The following is a 20,125-nucleotide window of genomic DNA, read 5'->3' as shown; positions in this document are numbered from 1 at the left end:
CCGAATTTTGGGCTGAAGAGGAGTTCCGAATCTGAGCTGAGGAGTTCCGAATTCATTCAAAGAGGTAACTCGAGATTATATTTTCTAAGTACAGCAGTGGTTGGAGACGAGATTCTTGGTTCCTTACAGTATTCAAAAACCTTGTAACGTGCTGGATTCATATTCAACTCGTCGAGTTACTAGATCCATGGCTAGGGACCGGACCGTAACAAATTCTTGATATATAAATTATTATAGATACACGTGAGGGGGAGGATTAGGAATGTGTCTAAAACCCTAATCCTTCTTCCCCCCTTCTCAAACAGTCTAGCCGTCCACCTCTCTCTCTCTCAGTCTTTCCCTCTTCTTCCTTCTCTTGTTTCTCTTCTTTCTTTCTTCCTTACAATTATGTGAAGAAAGCCCTAGAAATCAATATGGTATCAGAACAAAAAATATTGGACCTTGTTTGAAGGCTGCTCAAAATTTCTCCTTGGGTGAAGAAAGATCTTGTGGAAGAAGAAACTCATGGCTGATCAAGTATGGCCAGTGTTTTCTTACCTAAAGTTAATTCTTTTTCTCCTTGTAAACCTTCGTTTTATAGAGTTTTTGACAAGAGATGATCAGCAAGTTATTTTTTCAAAACTCCATAAAAGAAAAAAGGAACTCGTTTTGTTTCACCTTGTGCTAGAAGCACAAATTTGTTAATGAAAAAAATCCTCCATTTTTATTGCCCTATTTGTTTTAGACACTTTTTTTCAATTAAGAAATTTCTTTTTCTGGCCTTAAAGGTCCCTCAAAACGTGGGTGATCTCTTTTTTTCCTTTTAGACACTTATCTCCTTTTAATGGTTCAAATCCCTTCTTTGATTAAGGTGTTTCATTTTTTAGATCCATATATCTTTTGAAGAAAATTTCCTAAATATAAATTCCATATTTTGTGGGCTGCTATTTGGGAAGAATTTTTCTCTTTTTTGAAGGAAATAGAAGGACCAAAAGAAGGAAACTTACCACTCCCTTTGTTTTCTTCATTGAACTCCTATGCTTAAAATAGCAAGTGAGACCTTTCATTTTTAGAACTTTCTAAATTTGATCTCTCATAATCTTTATTTTTATTTTTTAAAAGATCATTGATTGACTCATCAAAAGCCAAATATAATTGATTATGGTTTGAAATAGTTACTTTCCTTCTTTGGATTTTGGAAAATCTGACCTTCTTAAAGTAATTCCACTCAATACAAATCTACCTTTCTTAAGCCTAGTCAATTGTTGGAAGATAAGGCCCAAGCTCACACGACCAAGGAAGGCTCATATATCCAATTGTGTTGGAAGATGAGCTCAAACCCATAAAACCAAGGAAGGCCCATACATCCAAGAGATATAGAGAACGGACTCAAGGCCCATAGATCAAGGAGAAGGCCCATAGGCCCACAGACAATGATGGTAGGATGGTAAATATATGGTAATCTCATAGAGATGACATTGATGTAATTAGGTTAAAGTTCCAAGATTAAAACCCTAAACCCTAAACCCTAAGTTCAGGGAAATTATTGTAATACAATAGTCATTAATCTTTAGACACTCCCCCTCACGCTGATGCTCTCTTCCATGAGGCCTAGTTGGCCAATTTAGGGGGGTATAACATAGATGTAATAATAAATTCCTCCATCATGGTGTCCCAACCATTGACATTTGATATTTTGACGGGGTATTAAATTCCTCCATCATGAAATCCCTACCATTGATATTTGATATTTTTTATGGGGTATTAAGTTCCTCCGTAATGGAATCCCAACCATTGACATTTGATATGTTTTACGGGGGTATTAAGTTCCTCCATCATAGAATCCAAACCATTGACATTTGATATTTTTTATGGGGTATTAAATTCCTCCGTCATGGAATCCCAACTGTTGACATTTTGACATTTTTGACGGGGATAAATAAATGATGGTATGAGGCCACCTCTTCTTCAATAATAATGTGTCATCTAAAGAGACACAATATCAACAGCTGAAATGGCTTGGACTCATATAACACGAACCAAAAGTCTTTGTAAAATTGACCGATGAAATAATCTAATGTAAATATATGTTCCAAATAATATGCTGACCAAGGAATAATCTGTCAATACTTCAAAATAATAATTCAGCTAGAGAAAAATTTATCGAGTCTCACTGAGTCAAATAGTAGACCAATATATTCGAGTCGTTGCAGAAATATGTATAAGCTTTGGTCCAGGCATGTATACCGAGGTAGAAAATAAGTGGTCTGATGAATTTATGAAAAGAGAAATATTTCATTGACTTATTATAATTAGAGTACATGAACCTCTATATATAATAGAGGAAGATAGTAGAGTCTAATTACAATAAAACAGCCTTTATCCCAATTACACCCAAACTCTAACACTTAAAGGTAAGTCCTAGCATAATTAAATATCTCAATATAAATAAAAGACAAATATAACTCAAACTAAGTCTTCTAGGACGTGACCAGAAGATAAAGATGCATTTGTGAGTCCTTGATCTTCTAACCAGCTTGTGGTTATCTTTGTGAGTCCTTCTTGATCTTCTAACCAGCTTGTGGTTATCTCTGTGAGTCCTTCTTGATTTTCCAACTTATGTGATAAGGATACTAGCTCGTGGATGTGTTTGGGCCTATCTTGTGGGCCTTCCTTGATCGTGTGGCCCATATTATAGTACTTTTAGATATGTGGGCCTTCCTTGGTCGTGTGGGCTGGAGCCCACTTTCCAAAATGGCCCGAGTTGACCCGGTCCGAGTTGGCCTGGGTTTACTCCGTAAGGACATAAGGGAGCAACGCTTTGGTTGTTGTGTTGACTCAGCTTGTTCGATTGGGCTAAGCAGGCGCAGGCGGACGCAGGTTTAATTTTTCTTAACTTAGGAAAAATTAAATTAGGCAACCGTCTTCTTCCGCGAGCAGCTGGCGTCAGAACAGAGCGAAATCAGAGACAATCACGGCAGGAGATCTTTTAGTAGTAGCCAGAGAAAGGAAACTCCAGTGAACAATTTCGGATGACTAGAAAAATATTTTCGAAATGAGAAATCAGTAGCGCCTTAAACAAATCACCAGCAGATAGACGTCTTTATCTTCCCCAAGCATCGTTGGTGACCAAGAAGAGAGGTTGGAATATATATCCGAGGAGCCAGAGAACTTTCCGAAATAAGAAAGATCACTAGGAATCAAGCAGAATGCGATACCATGAACACCATAACCCAACAACGTCGAAGGTAAGATTTTGACGATGTCGGTAACTTCAGTGCTGGTTGGAAATTACAGAATACTGAGCAAGTTCCAACAAGTCAGAGACTACCCAAAATAAACCAACCGACAGTCTGAAACGAGGTAATTAATAGGCAACTTTCCAGTCTGATGATAACTCCCCTCAGATGAAAGTTTCTGAGAACTTTCTGAATAGAAAATCAATCCAGTAGAAGATATATCTTCCAGAAATAATTTTCAGCTATTGTATCTTGCTGTCCAAACACCAATCACATTCTGAAACTTCCAAAAAATGAATCACGTAGCCAGATTCGACTTGTTGTATTGAGAGTGAAATAAGCCAGAGAAGATAGCTGCCAGAGACCGATGACAGTGGAGATCCGATGAACTAGGGATCACGGACAAGAATTTTTCTGGATGCTGGTTTCTGAACAGAGTGGATCCGATCCAATGCCAGAGAAGAGACAAGCCACAAAAGAAACGAGCCAGCAAAGACATGGAGAACTTTCAGCAACGACAACTTCAGAAAAAAAAATACTCACACCAGCAGTGAGCCATGCAGATTCAGTGGAGGGCTTCAGATTACTAGGTTGGATATACTAATGGATCAAGCCAGCCATATTCTGTTAACCAAGCTCCAACCGAGCAGATATGCTTCAGAAAAAAAATATGCCAGCGACAGAGATAGCAGTGCGGTTCCTGGATGGTCATACAGAGCAGCAGTCGTTCTTTTAGAAATAGATAATCAACAACGACCCTTTGATCGAGTTATCAGTGAATTGGAAATCAGCAGCTTCTGCAGATAATTTGTCAGAAACATCAGAGTTGTCCTCCTCCAGAAACAACAATCAAGTAATCGATGAAGACGAGGGGATTTTTTGAAAAAAAAGAAGAAGAGAGGATCGATAGTTGTGAACCAAGAAAAACTAACAACAAGATGACAAAAAACTAAGCAATGGTAGAACAAAGAAAAAAAATATGGGACTCCATGGATTTAGATAATGGAGAAAGAGAGAAAGGGACTCATCGAGAGAAAACCATAGGAACAATGGGTTAAGGACTTGATGTCCTAACCGTCCCCTTGAAGCTCTATTTATAGATTAATGAAACTACTGTATACCAATAATACCCCTAAACTTTGGGTTTAGGGTTGAAGGTTTTAACCTAGAACTTTAACCTAATTACGTCAATGTCATCTCTATGAGATGACCTTTTATTTACCATCTTGTCATCATTGTATGTTAGCCTATGGGCCTTCTCCTTGTTTGTGGCCCTTGAGCCCGTCTTCTATATGTCTTGGATATATGGGCCTTCCTTGGTCTTATGGGCTTGGGCCCTATCTTCCAACATCAATCAAAAGATTTCTTATTACAAAAGACCTTGTAGATAACCTTGTCAAATCTCCTCCACCACTTGATGGGGAATATGTCAATTATAAAAGGTAGTTTAGTCTAATTAATATCATGGGAGTATGTATGGCTAATAATATTTTACATCTTGATATGGTCAAAATTATTAGAGATACATGTGCTGATATATTTAAGTATTGATAGTCTTCAAAAACTTTTTGATATTTCGAAGCCATGTATAGTATATAAAAAGAAGGCAATCTCAATGAATTTTTTTGCCGAATTTAGAGGCTACTTACAAGATTGGAAGTTGGCTCAACTATTCTCCTCTGATGTTGCTCATTCAAGAAAAAATAATGGGAAGAATTGGTTGGAGCAAGTTTCTTAGCCAATATGAAACCATATCAATTCTACAGTTGAACCTTCCTTTGACGATATATGTGCTGCCATATCGTGTTCCAAAAAAAGAAAAATCAAGAACTCAATATCGAAATCATCTAGAAACCCCTATCATGTTCTCTCAAGGTAGAGGATCTCCTAAAACTTCAAGAGCATGATGAAGAGGTCATGGTAATTTAAACAAAGGACTAGGTATGTTTGATTCCTCATATTTTCTCTCTTTTACCAATTGTGGCTTATCTAATTATGAACAAGACAAGTGTCGAAAACTTCATGGTTGACCAACAAACATGAATCAAGTTAGTGAACTAAAAGAGGTCGATTCTCAATATATATATATATATATCACCCTCACTAATGAGTATTATGAAGTCTTTCAAGGTTGAAAAATATGTTTATCACCATTCCTAGCACCTCCTCAGCCACCATGGCCACCACAGGTATATCATCTACTTTTTTTTGTGATTCTTCTCCTTCCTGGATTATTGACTCAGGGGCTTCTGAACCTCATACTAGGAAGATTAGTAACCTTTCTAAAATCTCCCCTTGTCCCACTATGTGGTTTGTCTCCATTGCCAATGGATCTCGGATAGGTGTTTCAAATCTTTCTTTTTCTCTACCCCTTTTTGATGTTCTTTTTGTTCCTCAATTTTCTTTAAGTCTTATGTCGGTTACTAAACTTACAAAAAAACTTGAATTCTTAGTAACTTTTTATACTATTCATTGTCTTTCAGGACTGGTAGACCAAATAAGTGATTGGTGGAGGCTATGAGAAAGGGAGACTTTACTATCTTGACACAAAACTGCTTTCAACACTTGTCACAATGGATCAACAAGCGGTTCAATGGCACATAGGCTAGGTCATCCTTCTTTAGCTATTTTACAAATCCTTATTCCAAAATTATATTTAGTTAAACATTTATCATGTGAGTTTTTTCAAGTAAACAAACATCAAAGAAGTGTTTTTATTTTCTTCTTTCTTAAATGACTCGAGTAGCAGTCCATTTTCTATAATTGGTTTTGATGTATGGAGACCTCTTGATACATCAAATATCTCTCATTCTCAATATTTTGTTTTACTCGTTGATGATTATTCTCGCGTCAGTTGGTTATTTTTAATGAAGAACCACTCTAAGGTACACAGTATCTTCACTTTATTTCGTACAATGGTTGAGACTCAATTTTAGAAAAACTATAAGTAGTTCGATCTGATAATACCAAAGAGTACCTCTCTCACTCTTTTCAATCATTTAGTAAACATAAGGGAATCACTTTCCAAACTTCATGGGCTTATACACCTTAACAAAATGGTGTCGCCAAATGAAAAAATAAGCATCTCTTAGAAGTGGCTCAAGCCCTCTTATTTTTAATGATTTTTTCACAATTTTATTGGCCATATGCAGTTCTCGTTGCTTGCTATCTCATCAATAGGATGCTCTCTCCTAGTTTAAAAAACTCATCTCTCATCTCCTTACCCTTACACACAGTCTTTTCACTTCCTCTTCAAATATTTGGATGTTTTTTTCGTTCTACGCAATTTTAATCCCCATCAAACCAAACTCGATGCATGAACCTTTAAATGTATCTTCCTTGCATAAGCCAAAGATCCACTTGGATATGTATGTTACCACCTACGATTATATCATACTTTTATCTCTGCCAATGTAACCTTCTTTGAAGATCAACTTTTCTATTCTCAACAAAATTCACCCTGTACAAGTCCACATCCATCTGAAACACCAAGACCTCTTGTGCCATTGGACAACAAATTACTTCATTCGGATACTCAAGGCAGTTCCCCTCCTTTGGCTTCCCTATCATCTGGGTAGTATTTTGGTTCTGAGATAAGTACTTCTATTCCATTTGGTCCTCAGTATGACACTCGTCCCATTGCCCTATGAAAAGATCCTCTCTCTTGTGTCCCTGCACGACCCTCTACTGCCCATCCTGTTTCCAAGTTTTCTCTCTATTCATAGATTATCTCCAAGTTGCAATTCTTCCTTGCAACTATTTCTTCTATCTCTCTTCCTAAAGATTTTCAAGAAGCCCTACAAGATCCAAGATGGAAAGCAGCCATGGAGGAAGAAATGACAACTATACATTCCAACCACACTTGGGATCTCATCATTTTACCATCCGAGAAGAAATTCATTGGATGTAAGTGGGTTTTTACTGTGAAACATAATGACGATGGAAGCATTGCCCATCTTAAAGCTGAACTAGTTGTCAAGGGGTACACCCAATCGTATAGGTTTGATTCTGAAGAAACCTTCTCTCTCATTGTTAAATTGAACTTGACATGTGTTATTATCTCCCTTATAGTATTTTTTGGTGGGATCTCCACCAACTTGATATTAAAAATGATTTTCTAAATGGTGATCTCCAAGATGAAGTTTACATGATACAACTATCCGATTTTGTGGTTGAGGAGGAGAGAGAATGCAAACTTCAAAAATCCATATATAGCTCAAGTAACTATTGGCAATTCCTCTAAAGTTGACAAGTTTCAATACCCTCAGGCATAATTTGAAAAGTTTAGCAAAGTAATTCTTGAGCTTAAATTCAAAAGATGTAAAACTGACCATTTTGTGTTTGTCAAACATACTAGCTCTAGCGTAATATTTATCGTTGCTTATGTAGATAGAATTATCTTGACCAAAACTGATAAAAGTAGAATAGAGAAACAAAGGATGAATTGAGTAAGACATTCCAGACCAAGGATATGGGGTTATTTAAATACTTCCTTGGCATAGATGTACTACAATCAAAATATGGCATAGTTTTAGCACAAAGAAAATATGTGCTAGACCTATTGGAAGAAACATATATGTTGGGTTGTAAACCTCTTGATTCACCTATGGATCCAAATGATAAGTTACACATGTGTTGGAAGATGGGCTCAAGCCCACAAGCTCAAGACTGGAAGCCCTCACGTCAAAGGAGTGGCAAAGTGGTTATTTATGGTATATTCCATAAAGATGGCGTGAAGATGTAAATACATTGTCTTAGTATGTCTTTTAATCTATTGAGTTGTAACCCTAAGGGCTTTGTAACACTATAAATAAGAGTATTGGCTAAGAGGTAAGGATTCAAGCCTTTTCCTCTCTTTGGAAAAACGTCCAGCCACCCTCTCTTCTCCCTTGACGCATTCTCTCCTTCCCTTAATCCAAACGCTCCTCTCTAACGTCTTTCTCCTTTCTTCCTCTTCTCTCTCTTCTCTCCTTCTTCTTCTACGTTAACCTAGAGTCATTCTCATGGGGTACTAACTTCAACATGGTATCAGAGCTTGGAGATTAGGATCCTTATTCAAGTAGTTATGTCATCCATTCAAGAAGTTGTGTATAGGAGTTCTGCCATGAAGTGATAGGTAAAATCTGGTTGTTATTTTTTTGCATATTCTCTCTTTACGGTTTCAATTTTTTTTCTCTTCTTGAATTCTTGATTCATGTCAAGGAAAGATAATCTTCATAAAAATTGTGAAGATCTATCTTGTATGACTAAAAGGATATTGTAGTCTTGATCATCTTGTAGAAAAATTACATGATTGATCAACGATTGCTTTTTTTGGTTTGTTATTTGGATTCAGTTACCTTTATGTAACGGGAATCACACATTGTTGATATGGGATTCTAGCATCTGTTGTTGTCAATTCTATAATCTAACGTTACTCATGAGAGTGTGTTATGTTGTTGGATGCACGTTATTTGTTTGATGAAATTCCAACACTCACTTATCCCTATAATTTTTTGTGTATGAACTTCAACAATTGAATCATTTTTTGTGTTGAAGTATTCCCATGAGTTGGACTTTATTTTGCCAAGCAATTGCTCTCGGTTTGCTACTAAATGCCTTGTCTAAAGTTACTCTCGGTTTTGTGCTTGAGTTTGGATTTAAGGATAAGACTTGCATCTATTCTCTTCTCTACATTTTTTTGATAAATATAAGAGAAGTTGAGTAGTGGCTGGTTCTTGCTATCACTTGACAAAAGTACCAATGTTTCCATGATTTGGTGCTTATTCTCGTGAAAATATTCTCTACTTAGTTTTGGTGGCTGATTTGGTCTATGGGTGCTTCAAATTATGTTGTGTAATTTTTATTTGAGCCCCTTTGACAAATGACCTTACTAGTTGATTTGTGTCAACATGGAGAGTGGACATATGAGTAATAAGAGTGACATACTCTGAATTACTACAATTCACTAAGAGGTCTTTCCAATTACCTCAACTGGTCATAATCGGTATGGAGGGTTCCCATTACTCGTGAACTTCTCAGTCATGTTATCAAAATCTCTCTTCTGATTGATGAAGAAGATGAAGTCTACCGTAAATAGGTAAAAAAAGATAATATGGTTATCAATTAGCTTATTAATAGCATGGAAGAGCATATCGCTAACAATGTCGTCCACTTGGAAACTTCCAAGGACACACATGTGTGCTAAGCTCTATTCTAGTATTGCCTCCTTGCAAATAGTATATGATGTTTTCCAAAGTATGTTGGCTACCAAAAAAGGAGATAATATTCATGAGTTTCTGGCCCGGTTTCATGGCCTTCTCCAAGAATGGATAATTGCTCAACCATACTCCACTGACATTGTTGTCCAAGAAAAACAGCGCGAGGCCTTGGCTACGGCTATTTTCCTTACCAATATTAAACCGTATCTAGAGGTGGCTAAAACTCAACTTCTTAGTTCCTTTGCCCTTCCCTCTTTTGATGACATTAGTGCTTTGTTGTTACGGATTTCTGATCCATCTCCTCCCTCTCCAATTGATGCTCCATCAGCTATGTTCTCTGGTAATCGGGGTACATCATCCCTATTTCGAGGACACGGCATAAATATAAGAGGAGGCCGCAATGGAGGTGGTCGAACCGGTACAACCCATTCCCGCACTAAGCCTCAATTGTGCACTTACTGTGGTGGTTAGAACCACCTCGTGGATTCATGCTGAAAACTCTATGGTAAGCCTGATTGGGCGACAGCCAATCCAGCCTCAGTTAATGTTGAGAAAAATGAGGATAGTACTGATTCTCATTTCGGGAAAGTGACTGTCTCTACGGAAGACTATGCCGTATTTCAAAAGCTGAAACCCTTATTGGATCAGTCCTCTACTTCATCAGGACCTACAACTGCCACTACCATTGCCTTAGGTATGCTGTCTTCCGCTTCAACCCCTTCCTCTTGGATCATTGACTCAGGGGCTTCCGAACACTTGTCAGGTAACAAACACATGCTTCATTCATTTTTTCCATGTCTTCCTCATAAATTGGTCACTATTGCTAATGGTTCCCAAACCAAGGTGCTTGGTAACGGTTCCTCCTCTCTTACCACGTCTATTCCTCTCCAAGATGTGTTATTTGTTCCTCAATTTCAGTTAAATTTGTTTGTTGTTAGTCAATTAACCAAACAATTGAATTGTTTTGTCACCTTCTCACCATCTTCGTGTATATTTCAGGATCAAACTACGAAACAGGTGATTGGTGGCGTGTTATGGTCCCTAGTCATGGATCGAGTAACGCAGCATGGGAGTTGTTAATCCAGCACTGTCAATGAGTTGCTGAACTCGGTAAGGAAGAAAAAAAATCCTTTCTTGGTACTGATAATCTGTTGTTGGATGGTAAGGACAGAGAGCCCTTACTGTTGCTGCTCAGACAGGAGGAGAAAGACCCCTCTTTTGATAATGGAAAAGAAGGTTTGGATCCATCTTGGTTGCTGCTCGTTATAGCTAGAAAGCCTCAATTTTATATAACTTTTGGATCACGTCTTAGGGCTTCCTTACCTTCTTCTTGCTGGTATTGACGTTTCAATTAATGGCACCAGTGCTTCTCGTGATAAGAGGATGGAGAATCCTCTTTTCTTGCTCAGAAAGGAGGGTAGGAACCCTCTCTTGTTGTTGATGATGAAAAGGAGGTTGAAGCCTTTGTTTGAACTCGGAAAAGGGACAACAAACTCCCTTCTCTTCTTTGATATGGATCAATGGAATAGCAATCAAGGGATGATGGAAAGATATTCAGATTCTAAGGGAACCTAGACCTAGACCTCATCAAGGAGACCTCCAAACCCTAGAGCTCGTCAAGGAGAACTCCAAACCCTATTTACCTAATTCAAGACTTGCCCTTTTCTCATTCCTTTGCCCCCTAAGTAGGCTTGACGGTCCCCCCTAGTTTTAGGGTTAAATATTTCAATTCTGCCCCTATGGCAATTTAACTTAAATAATGAATGAAAAACGAATTTAAAACAATGTGGAAAGAAAACTATTAACTCTAAAACTCAGTGCGCCTCCGTTGAGTCCACAACATCTGCCTCCCCTTGGATAAAGAGCTTGTCCTCAAGCTAATAAGCCTAGTAGACCTGTTTGAAGATGTCCAACCACTCCCATGTAGCTGCTTCAGGTTTTGTAGTTGTCCACTGTACTAGAATCTCCCACTGGTCGTTGACCAAACGGGTGTGTAACACCATGGTTGGTGTAAGAATGACGTATCCGTTGTCCACTGGAGGAAGGAATGGAGTGGATGTAGGTGGTGACCCTGTATATGGTTTTAGGAGGGAGACACGAAACACATCATGTAGCTTGGCCGTGGCTGGCAATTGTAGTTGATAGGCTATCGGCCCACACGTTGAATAATGGAGAAAGGCCCAAAATACTTGGGGGAGAGCTTATGGCGTGGTGGTCCTGCAAGAGACTGTTGGTGGTATGGTTGTAGGCATAACCAAACATAGTCCTCTACCTCGTACAAGACATCTCAGTGTCCCTTGTCGTAGCCATCTTTCATGTGAACCTGAGCTCGTCATAGGCATTCTACAATATTCTGTAACACCTGGTCATGATCCATGAGTGCTGATCAATGGCGTCCACATGGATGGACCCTGGAGTATAAGAAAGAAGGCGAGGAGGATCCCGACCATAAAGAACCCTGAAAGGAGTGGATTGCAAGGTGGAGTGGAATGAAGTGTTGTAACAGTATTCACCCCACGGTAGCCATTGAACCCATTGCTTCGGACAATCGCTCACAAGGCACCGTAGATAAATTTCGATGGTGTGGTTAACCACCTCAGTTTGACCATATGTCTGAGGATGATATGCAGAGGAGAATTTCAATTTCATATCGCTTAGACTAAAAATTTCCCGCCAAAAAGTGCTGGTGAATACCGCCGTGTCCCGATCATTGACAATAGATTCTAGAATGTCATGTAATCAGACAATATGCTCAAGGAAAGTCTATGCTACCCATGATGCTATATATGGATGAGCCATAGGAATAAAATGTGCATACTCGGAGAATCGATTGACCACCACAAATAGTACTGATTTTTCGGCTGACTGTGGAAGACCCTCAACAAAGTCCATTGAAATATCGGCCCATACCTGTGTAGGGAGGGCGAGAGGTTGTAGAAGACCTACTGGACTTAAGTGGTCAGCTTTGTTGCGTTGACATACTTGACATGATGAGACATATGTCGTAATGGAGGTCTTCATGGCTTGCCAATAAAAATCTGCTCGAATATGTAGCAAAGTTTTCTGAATACCTTCATGTGTGTTGTCATGGTATGCAGAGAGGATGGCTGGAATCAACTTGGAAGTGTGGGGAAGATAAATCCACTATTTGTAGCAAATAATTGAATCCCGGATGGACCACTTAGACTCCATTTCCCCCTCTTTAATTTTTTTGTGTAGCTCCTATAGTACCGAAAGAGTGGCATGGGCTTCTCTCACCAAGTCTAGGATGAGGAAACGAGGTTGGCTGAACGAATATATGAGCTGTTGATGTTCAAAATAATGTGACAAGGAGTCCAGTGCCTTGTTCAATCTCCTGGAACGGCACTCCACCAAAAATTAAAATCCCATCAACTTACTGATCCAATGCTGCTGTGGCGAAGTCGTGAGACGTTGTTCAAGTAAGAATTTGAGGCTATAGTGATCAGTATGGATGAGAAATGCACGGCCCCATAAGTAAGGGTGCCAGTGTTGGACCGCATTGGCCAACCCTATGAATTCCCGTTCATACGCTGCCAATTTGTGATGACGAACTGCCAACTGGCGGCTGAAATATGCAACGGGATGTGACTGCTGTTGCAAGATGGCCCCAATGCCCCCACCAGAAGCATCGCATTTAACCACAAATAAGTCTTCAAAATTGGGAAGTTGTAAGACAGGGGTGGAGGCAAGAGCTGTTTTGAGGGCTTCAAAGGACTGTGTGGCCTCCACATCCCAATGAAAGGAATTCTTCTTGAGGAAACTGGTCAAAGGAGCTGCCAACAGACCGTAATTCTGAATGAATTTGTGGTAGTATCCGGCTAGACCCAAAAATCCTCGCAAAGCTGAGCAAGACTAGGGTTGTGGCCAATCATGAATTACCTGAATCTTCTCAAGATCAACAGTGACCCCCTCATGTGATAATATGGCCGAGATAAGTGACATGTGAAGCCGCAAAAGAGCATTGTATTTCTTCAAATAGAGATGATGTGTTCGTAATAATTCAAAAACAATCCATAAATGCGCTAAATTCTCTTCTTCGGACTTGCTATATATCAGTATATCATAAAAAAAAACAAGTATGAATTTTCGAAGATAATTCGTAAATACCTCATTCATCAGTGCTTGAAAAGTGAAGGGTGCATTTGATAAGCAAAATGGCATGACCACAAATTCAAAATGGCCGTGACGTGTGTAGAAGGTTGTCTTCTCAATGTTGAAGGGGCGCATACGAAGCTGATGATGTCTAGAGCGTAAGTCCAGTTTAGTAAAAACCCACGACCCATTTAATTCATCCAGGAGCTCCTCCACTACCAGAATAGGAAACGTATCCTTCACTGTCTAAGCATTTAACTCCCGATAATCAATACAAAATCTCCATGTGCCATCATGTTGCTTCACGAGCAATACGGGTGCAGAGAATGGGGACCAGTTGCTGTGAATAAGGCCTGTTGTAACATAGCCTGGCACTACCGCTCAATTTCATGTTTCTGTAGGTGTGGATATTGGTACGGTCGAACTACTATCACATCAAAACTTGGTTTTAAACAGATCCTATGATCACAGTGCCTCAAGGGAGGCAACCCGAAAGGCTCATGGAAGAGGTCGGAGAACTCGTCGATAAGATTTTCAATAGTGTTGTCCGGTTGATTCTGTGTGTGCATGGTACTAAGGTGGTGGAGTGTGTCCACCTGACTGCCTTGTAATAGCACCTGCCTACCACGCAATACAAAGCTCATAGTTAAAGCAAAGAAGTCCCACATAATGGGTCCCAATGTTTGCAACCATTTAATGACTAACACCATATCAAAGTTGGCCAGAGGTATGACAAAACATTCTGCATGAAATAAAGTAGTACCAATGGAAAATTTTACCGCTTTGCTGATCCCATAGCTAGGGACTCTCTCCCCATTGGCTACTGAAATCGTGGCTATAGGATGTGGAAGGATCTAGAACTGAAGATGCAGAGTAGCTGTTAAGCTAAGAAAATTGTGTGTACTTCTCGAATCCACTAGTTCCACAAGTTCCTGGTCGAGAACTTGAGCTCTGACATGCATAGTTTTGGCATATTTCTACCCAGTAATAGCATGCCAAGAAATCTCTGGTGGTTCCTCCTCAATAATATCATCGGTATCTTCTGTATCCTCCGTTTCTTGCACTTCGAGCCAAAACAACCTTTTACATTGGTGACCTGCCCGGTACTCTTCATCACAGTTGTAGCCCAGATTCTTGGACCTTCGTTCCACCATCTCAGAACTTGTTAATTTTTTTATATACTGAGGTGGAGGATTACTAGAGCGCGTGTCGGTTGTCAGAGTAGTAATCGGGTTGTTTCTGGAAGGAGGTAATGCTAGATGTGGCACCTGAGGAGAAGTATTTCGTCTCCCTTGCCAAGTGGAGGAAGTGTTCCATTCCCCTTGCCAAACATGCCTACGATGCTGAAGTCGTTGCTGTTGTTCCATTGCCCGAGCCAAATCCGAAGGGGAATGAAGTTCCACCTCTAACCTCATAGATTCATTGAGGCCTATTGTAAATAAGTGGACTTGCTGGTCGACTCGTACCAACCGGCCAATGCAAGCCAATTTTTCTTGGAACTTTTTTTATACAGTTCAACAGATCCGGTTTGTCTCAACAAGACCAACTCTCCCAAAGGGTTGCTGTGGGCGGGAGGGCCAAATCTAAGTGTGCATAATTCTTTAAATTCCTCCCAATCCAGCACTAATATTTCTAGTTCCACCAGGTGAATCCATAAATGTGCCTCGTCTAACATATGGAAGGCGGCAAGTCCCACCTTATCAAACTCAGTAGTCCCTTGATTTAAAAAAAAACTTGCATATATACAACTAAATTAAGGGGTCGACTGACCCATTAAAGGTAGGAAAATCTAATTTTGTGTACTTGGGTATTGTACCTCCATTTTGTGGTGCTTGGACAGTTGTGCACCTAGCCAACTACTCCCCTCTTCAGTTGCACGAACGAGCCCCCCCCCCCCCCCTCTTGGATTGGAATAGATTGTCTCTCTACCATTAGCACAAACAACATGCTAGTTATCTTATTCACTTCCACTTCAATACCAGAAATTTTTGCCAACTATCCTTGTGCTGCAGCTTGGTTCTCTTCTATCTTTTTTATCCTGAATTGAAGTTCTTCATTGCTGGATGTATCCCCCATGTTACCCTGCTCTGATACCAATTTATTATAGTCCCTAGTCATGGATCGAGTAATTCGGTGTGGGAGTTGTGAATCCAACACTGTCAGTGAGTTGCTGAACTCGGTAAGGAAGAAGAAAAATTCTTTCTTGGTACTAATCTCGGATTGGAAGGGGAAAAGCTCTCTTATTAAGCTAATCTGCTGTTGGATGGTAAGGGCAGAGAGCCCTTACTGTTGCTGCTTGAACAGGAGGAGAAAGACCCCTCTTTTGATCACGGAAAGGAGGGTTTGGATCCCTCTTGGTTGCTGCTCGTGATAGGGCTAGAAAGCCTCAATTTTGTATAAATTTTGGATCACGTCTTAGGGGTTCCTTACCTTCTTCTTGCTAGTATGGATGCTTCAATTAATGGCACCAGTGTTGCTCGTGATAAGAGGATGGAGAATCCTCTTTTCTTGCTTATAAAGGAGGGTAGGGACCCTCTCTTGTTGCTGTTGATGAAAAGGAGGAAGCCTCTGTTTGAATTCGGAAAAGGGACAACAAACTCCCTTCTCTTCTTCGATATGGATCAATGGAATAGCAATCAAGGGATAATGGAAAGAGTCCAGATTCTAAGGGAACCTGGACCTAGAGCTCATCAAGGAGACCTCCAAACCCTAGAGCTCGTCAAGGAGAACTCCAAACCTTGTTTACCTAATTCAAGACTTGCCCTTTTCTCATTCCTTTGCCCCCTAAGTAGGCTTGACGTCCCCCCTAGTTTTAGGGTTAAATATTACAATTCTTCCCCTATGGAAATTTAACTTAAATAATGAATGAAAAACGAATTTAAAATCATATGGAAAAAAAACTATTAACTCTGTAACTCAGTGCGCCTCCATTGTATGACTCGATTAGCTATTGAGTCCACAACATGGAGGCCATGAAAAAGGGGGTTTATACTATTTTATTCTTCCACCAGTAATTTTTATTTCATCCACTACATCTGAGGCTCAACTGTGGCACAACCGGCTTGGTCATCCATCTACCTCATCACTTCGTTTTTTAGTACCATCTCTTAAATATTTGTCTAATTTTAATTGTGAGGCATGTCAATTAATTAAGCATGTTAGGAGTATGTATTCTCCTCGTCTTACAACTACTAGTACTACTCTGTTTGCAGTATGATGTATGGGGCCCTTTAAAGCTCTCTAACATTTCTCAGGTTCAATATTTTGTTATTTTTGTGGACGATTTTACTCGAGTGATGTGGTTATTTTTGTTTAAAGAACAATCATAAATTCTTTCTATTTTTAAAAACTTTCATGTAATGGTTCTAAGGAATATTTGTCTAATGAGTTTAAATCATTTTATGAGGATAATGGGCTTCTTCATCAAACATCATGTACCTATACCCCTCAATAAAATGGTGTTGCTGAAAGAAAGAATTGTCACCTCCTTGAAGTTGCTCGGGGCCTCCTCTACTCCATGAAGGTACCCTACTTTTATTGGCCTCATGCTATGCTTACAACATTTTTTCTCATCAATAGGTTACCTTCATCAGTACTTAAGAAATCAAACTCCGTATTCTATTTTGTTTCATGGTGAAGATCCATTCTCTTCCTCTTAAAGTATTTGGTAGCACATGTTTTGTTCATGATACTTCGCCACATAAAAGTAAACTTGATCCTCGATGTCTGAGGTGTATTTTTTTGGGGTATTCTCGAACTCAGAAAAGATATATTTGTTATAATCTTACACTTCAGAGGTTGATGGTATCTCGGGATGTGACTTTCTTTGAAGAAAATTCCTTCTACTCCTCACATGAGGCTCCTCCAGGGTTTACATTTCCTCCTACCACTCCATGCCCGCTTGTGCCATTTCATGAAGATATTACTCAACTCCCTGAAGCACCGACCGTCCCCTCACTTGTGGAGTTGTTTGATCCACCTGAGATAAGTCTTTCTCCTCCCCCTATGTTTGGGCCTGAATTTGATACTCAGCCTATTGCATTACGAAAGGAAACTTGCTCTTGCACTATGTCTCATCCAATTGCTAATTTTATGTCTTCTCATCGCTTATCTTCTCAGTGTGTTCAGGTTCTTGCTTCTCTTTCGTCTGTTTCCATACCACAATCCTATTAGGAGGCCCTGAAGCATCCAGGATGGAAGGTGGTTATGGATGAAGAAATGCATGCATTATATGAAAATCAAACATGGACATTGGTATCAATCCCAAAAGGGAAAAGACCGGTCAATTGTAGATGGGTTTTTCGGTGAAACACAACATAGATGGGTCGATTGCTCGCCTTAAAACACGCCTGGTTGCAATAGGTTATACTCAGTGCTATGGGATAGATTATGAAGAGACTTTCTCTCCAGATGCAAAGTTGAACTCGGTACCTATCATCCTCTCTATTGCTGCTAACTCATCTTGGCCAGTATATCAACTCGATGTAAAAAATGCATTTTTAAATGGTGATATACGCGAAGAAATTTATATGGTCCAACCACTAGGATATGTGGTTGATGGATAGTCTGTGTGCCGGCTAAAGAAATCTTTATATGGGCTTAAACAGTCCCCTCGGGCCTGGTTTGATAAATTCAGTCAAGCGCTTCTACGATTTGGCTTTCATAGGTGCTCGTACTATCAAAGGGAAGATATTATTGGTCGTGTATGTTGATGATATCATCTAGATTGGAAATGATGCTTTTAGTATACAATAAGTGAAGAATATGATATGTAAAGAGCTCAAGACTAAAGATTTGGGTAAGCTCAAATATTTTTTGGGTATAGAAGTCCTTCAGTCAAATCATGGAATAGTATTGACTCAAAGAAAATATGTCTTGGATCTTCTTGAAGAAACATGAATGAAGGGTTGTAGACTAGTTGATACACCTATGGATGCGAATGAAAAATTGTGTGCCATAACTGGAGAAGATGTTGACACTGACAAATATTAAAGACTTGTCAAAAAATTGATATATCTCATGGTAACCAGGTCGGATATATCATATGTTGTGAGTGTGGTAAGCCAATTCATGCACAAACCACAAATTACTCAGTGGAAAGCGTGGGAGAGAATACTGAGATACTTAAAAGGTGCTCCAGGATGAGGATTGCTGTATAACAACATGGTCACTTCAATATAGAAGGCTTCCCAGATGCAGATTGGGCTGGATCACCTGATGATAGAAAATCTATGTTTGGGTATTGTACCCTTGTTGGAGGGGACTTGGTCACATGGAAAAGCAAAAAGCAAAACATGGTTGCAAGATCTAGTGCGGAAGCATAATACCGAGCTATGGGCCACACTGTAAGTGAACTTTTATGCATAAAGACTCTTCTTACCGAATTGGGATTTTATAAAGGAGGCTCTATGGGCCTACATTATGATAATCAAGTAGCTATTCACATTAATCAAATCCAGTCTTCCATGAAAGAACTAAACATATTGAAGTGGATTGTTATTTTATATGGGAAAATTTTCAAGCAGGAATAATTTCTCTCAAGTATGTTTCATCTCAAGAGCAATTGGCTGATATCCTCACCAAATCGGTAACATCCAAAATTCTATCTTATATAGGTGGCAAGTTGGGTATTTATGATGTATTTTCTCCTCCAGCTTGAGGGGGGAGTGTTGGAAGATGGGTTCAAGCCCACAAGCTCAAGGCTAGAAGCCCACACGTCAAAGGATAGGCAAAGTGGTTATTTATGGTATGTTCCATAAGGATGGCATGAATATGTAAATACATTAGTATATCTTTTAATCTATTGAGTTGTAACCCTAAGGGCTTTGTAACGCTATAAATAAGAACATTGGCTAAGAGGTAAGGCATTCAAGCCTTTTCCGCTCTTTGGAAAAACGTCTGGCCACCCTCTTTTCTCCCTTGATGCATTCTCTCCTTCCCTTAATCCGAACTTTCATCTCTAATGTCCTTCTCCTTTCTTTCTCTTCTCTCTCTTCTCTCCTTCTTCCACGTTAACCTAGAGTCATTCTCATGGGGTCCTAACTTCTACAACATGGAAGAAGGGGCCTCTCAATTCGCCTATGGATCCAAATGCTAAATTACACATAGAAGAAGAGGATGAGGTAAATGTTGGAAGATTTCAAAGATTAGTTGAGAAACTAATCTACCTTACTGTAACTCCACTAGATATTTCTTTTACAGTAAGAATTATTAGTCAATTTATGCATAATCCCTATATATCACACTGACAAGGCTTGGAAAGAATTTTAAGATACCTCAAAAAGAGTCTTGGACAAGGACTGTTTACAAAAACTATGGGCATATCAACAAGAAGAGTTTGCAAATGAAAATTGGGCAGGCTCTCTGAATGATAGAAAATTCTCTTATAGGTATTGCACAAAGGTTGGTGGAAACCTGGTCACTTGGCAGAGCAAGAAACAGTCAATCATAGCTCGATCAAGTGTAGACGCAAAATATTGAGATATGGCCCATATAGTAAGTAAAATGATATGGCCAAAATCCTTGTCATCGGAAGTGGGTTTTCCCTTTAAAAAATCAATGCAACTCTATTGTGATTATCAGGCAACAATTCAC

Source organism: Aristolochia californica, unplaced genomic scaffold (genome assembly GCF_029961685.1).
Source record: "Aristolochia californica isolate CCGP_79_NKW_82.1479 unplaced genomic scaffold, dmAriCali1.0.hap1 SCAF_14, whole genome shotgun sequence".
In the NCBI taxonomy this organism is placed as follows: domain Eukaryota; kingdom Viridiplantae; phylum Streptophyta; class Magnoliopsida; order Piperales; family Aristolochiaceae; genus Aristolochia; species Aristolochia californica.
This window is presented reverse-complemented; position numbering follows the sequence as displayed.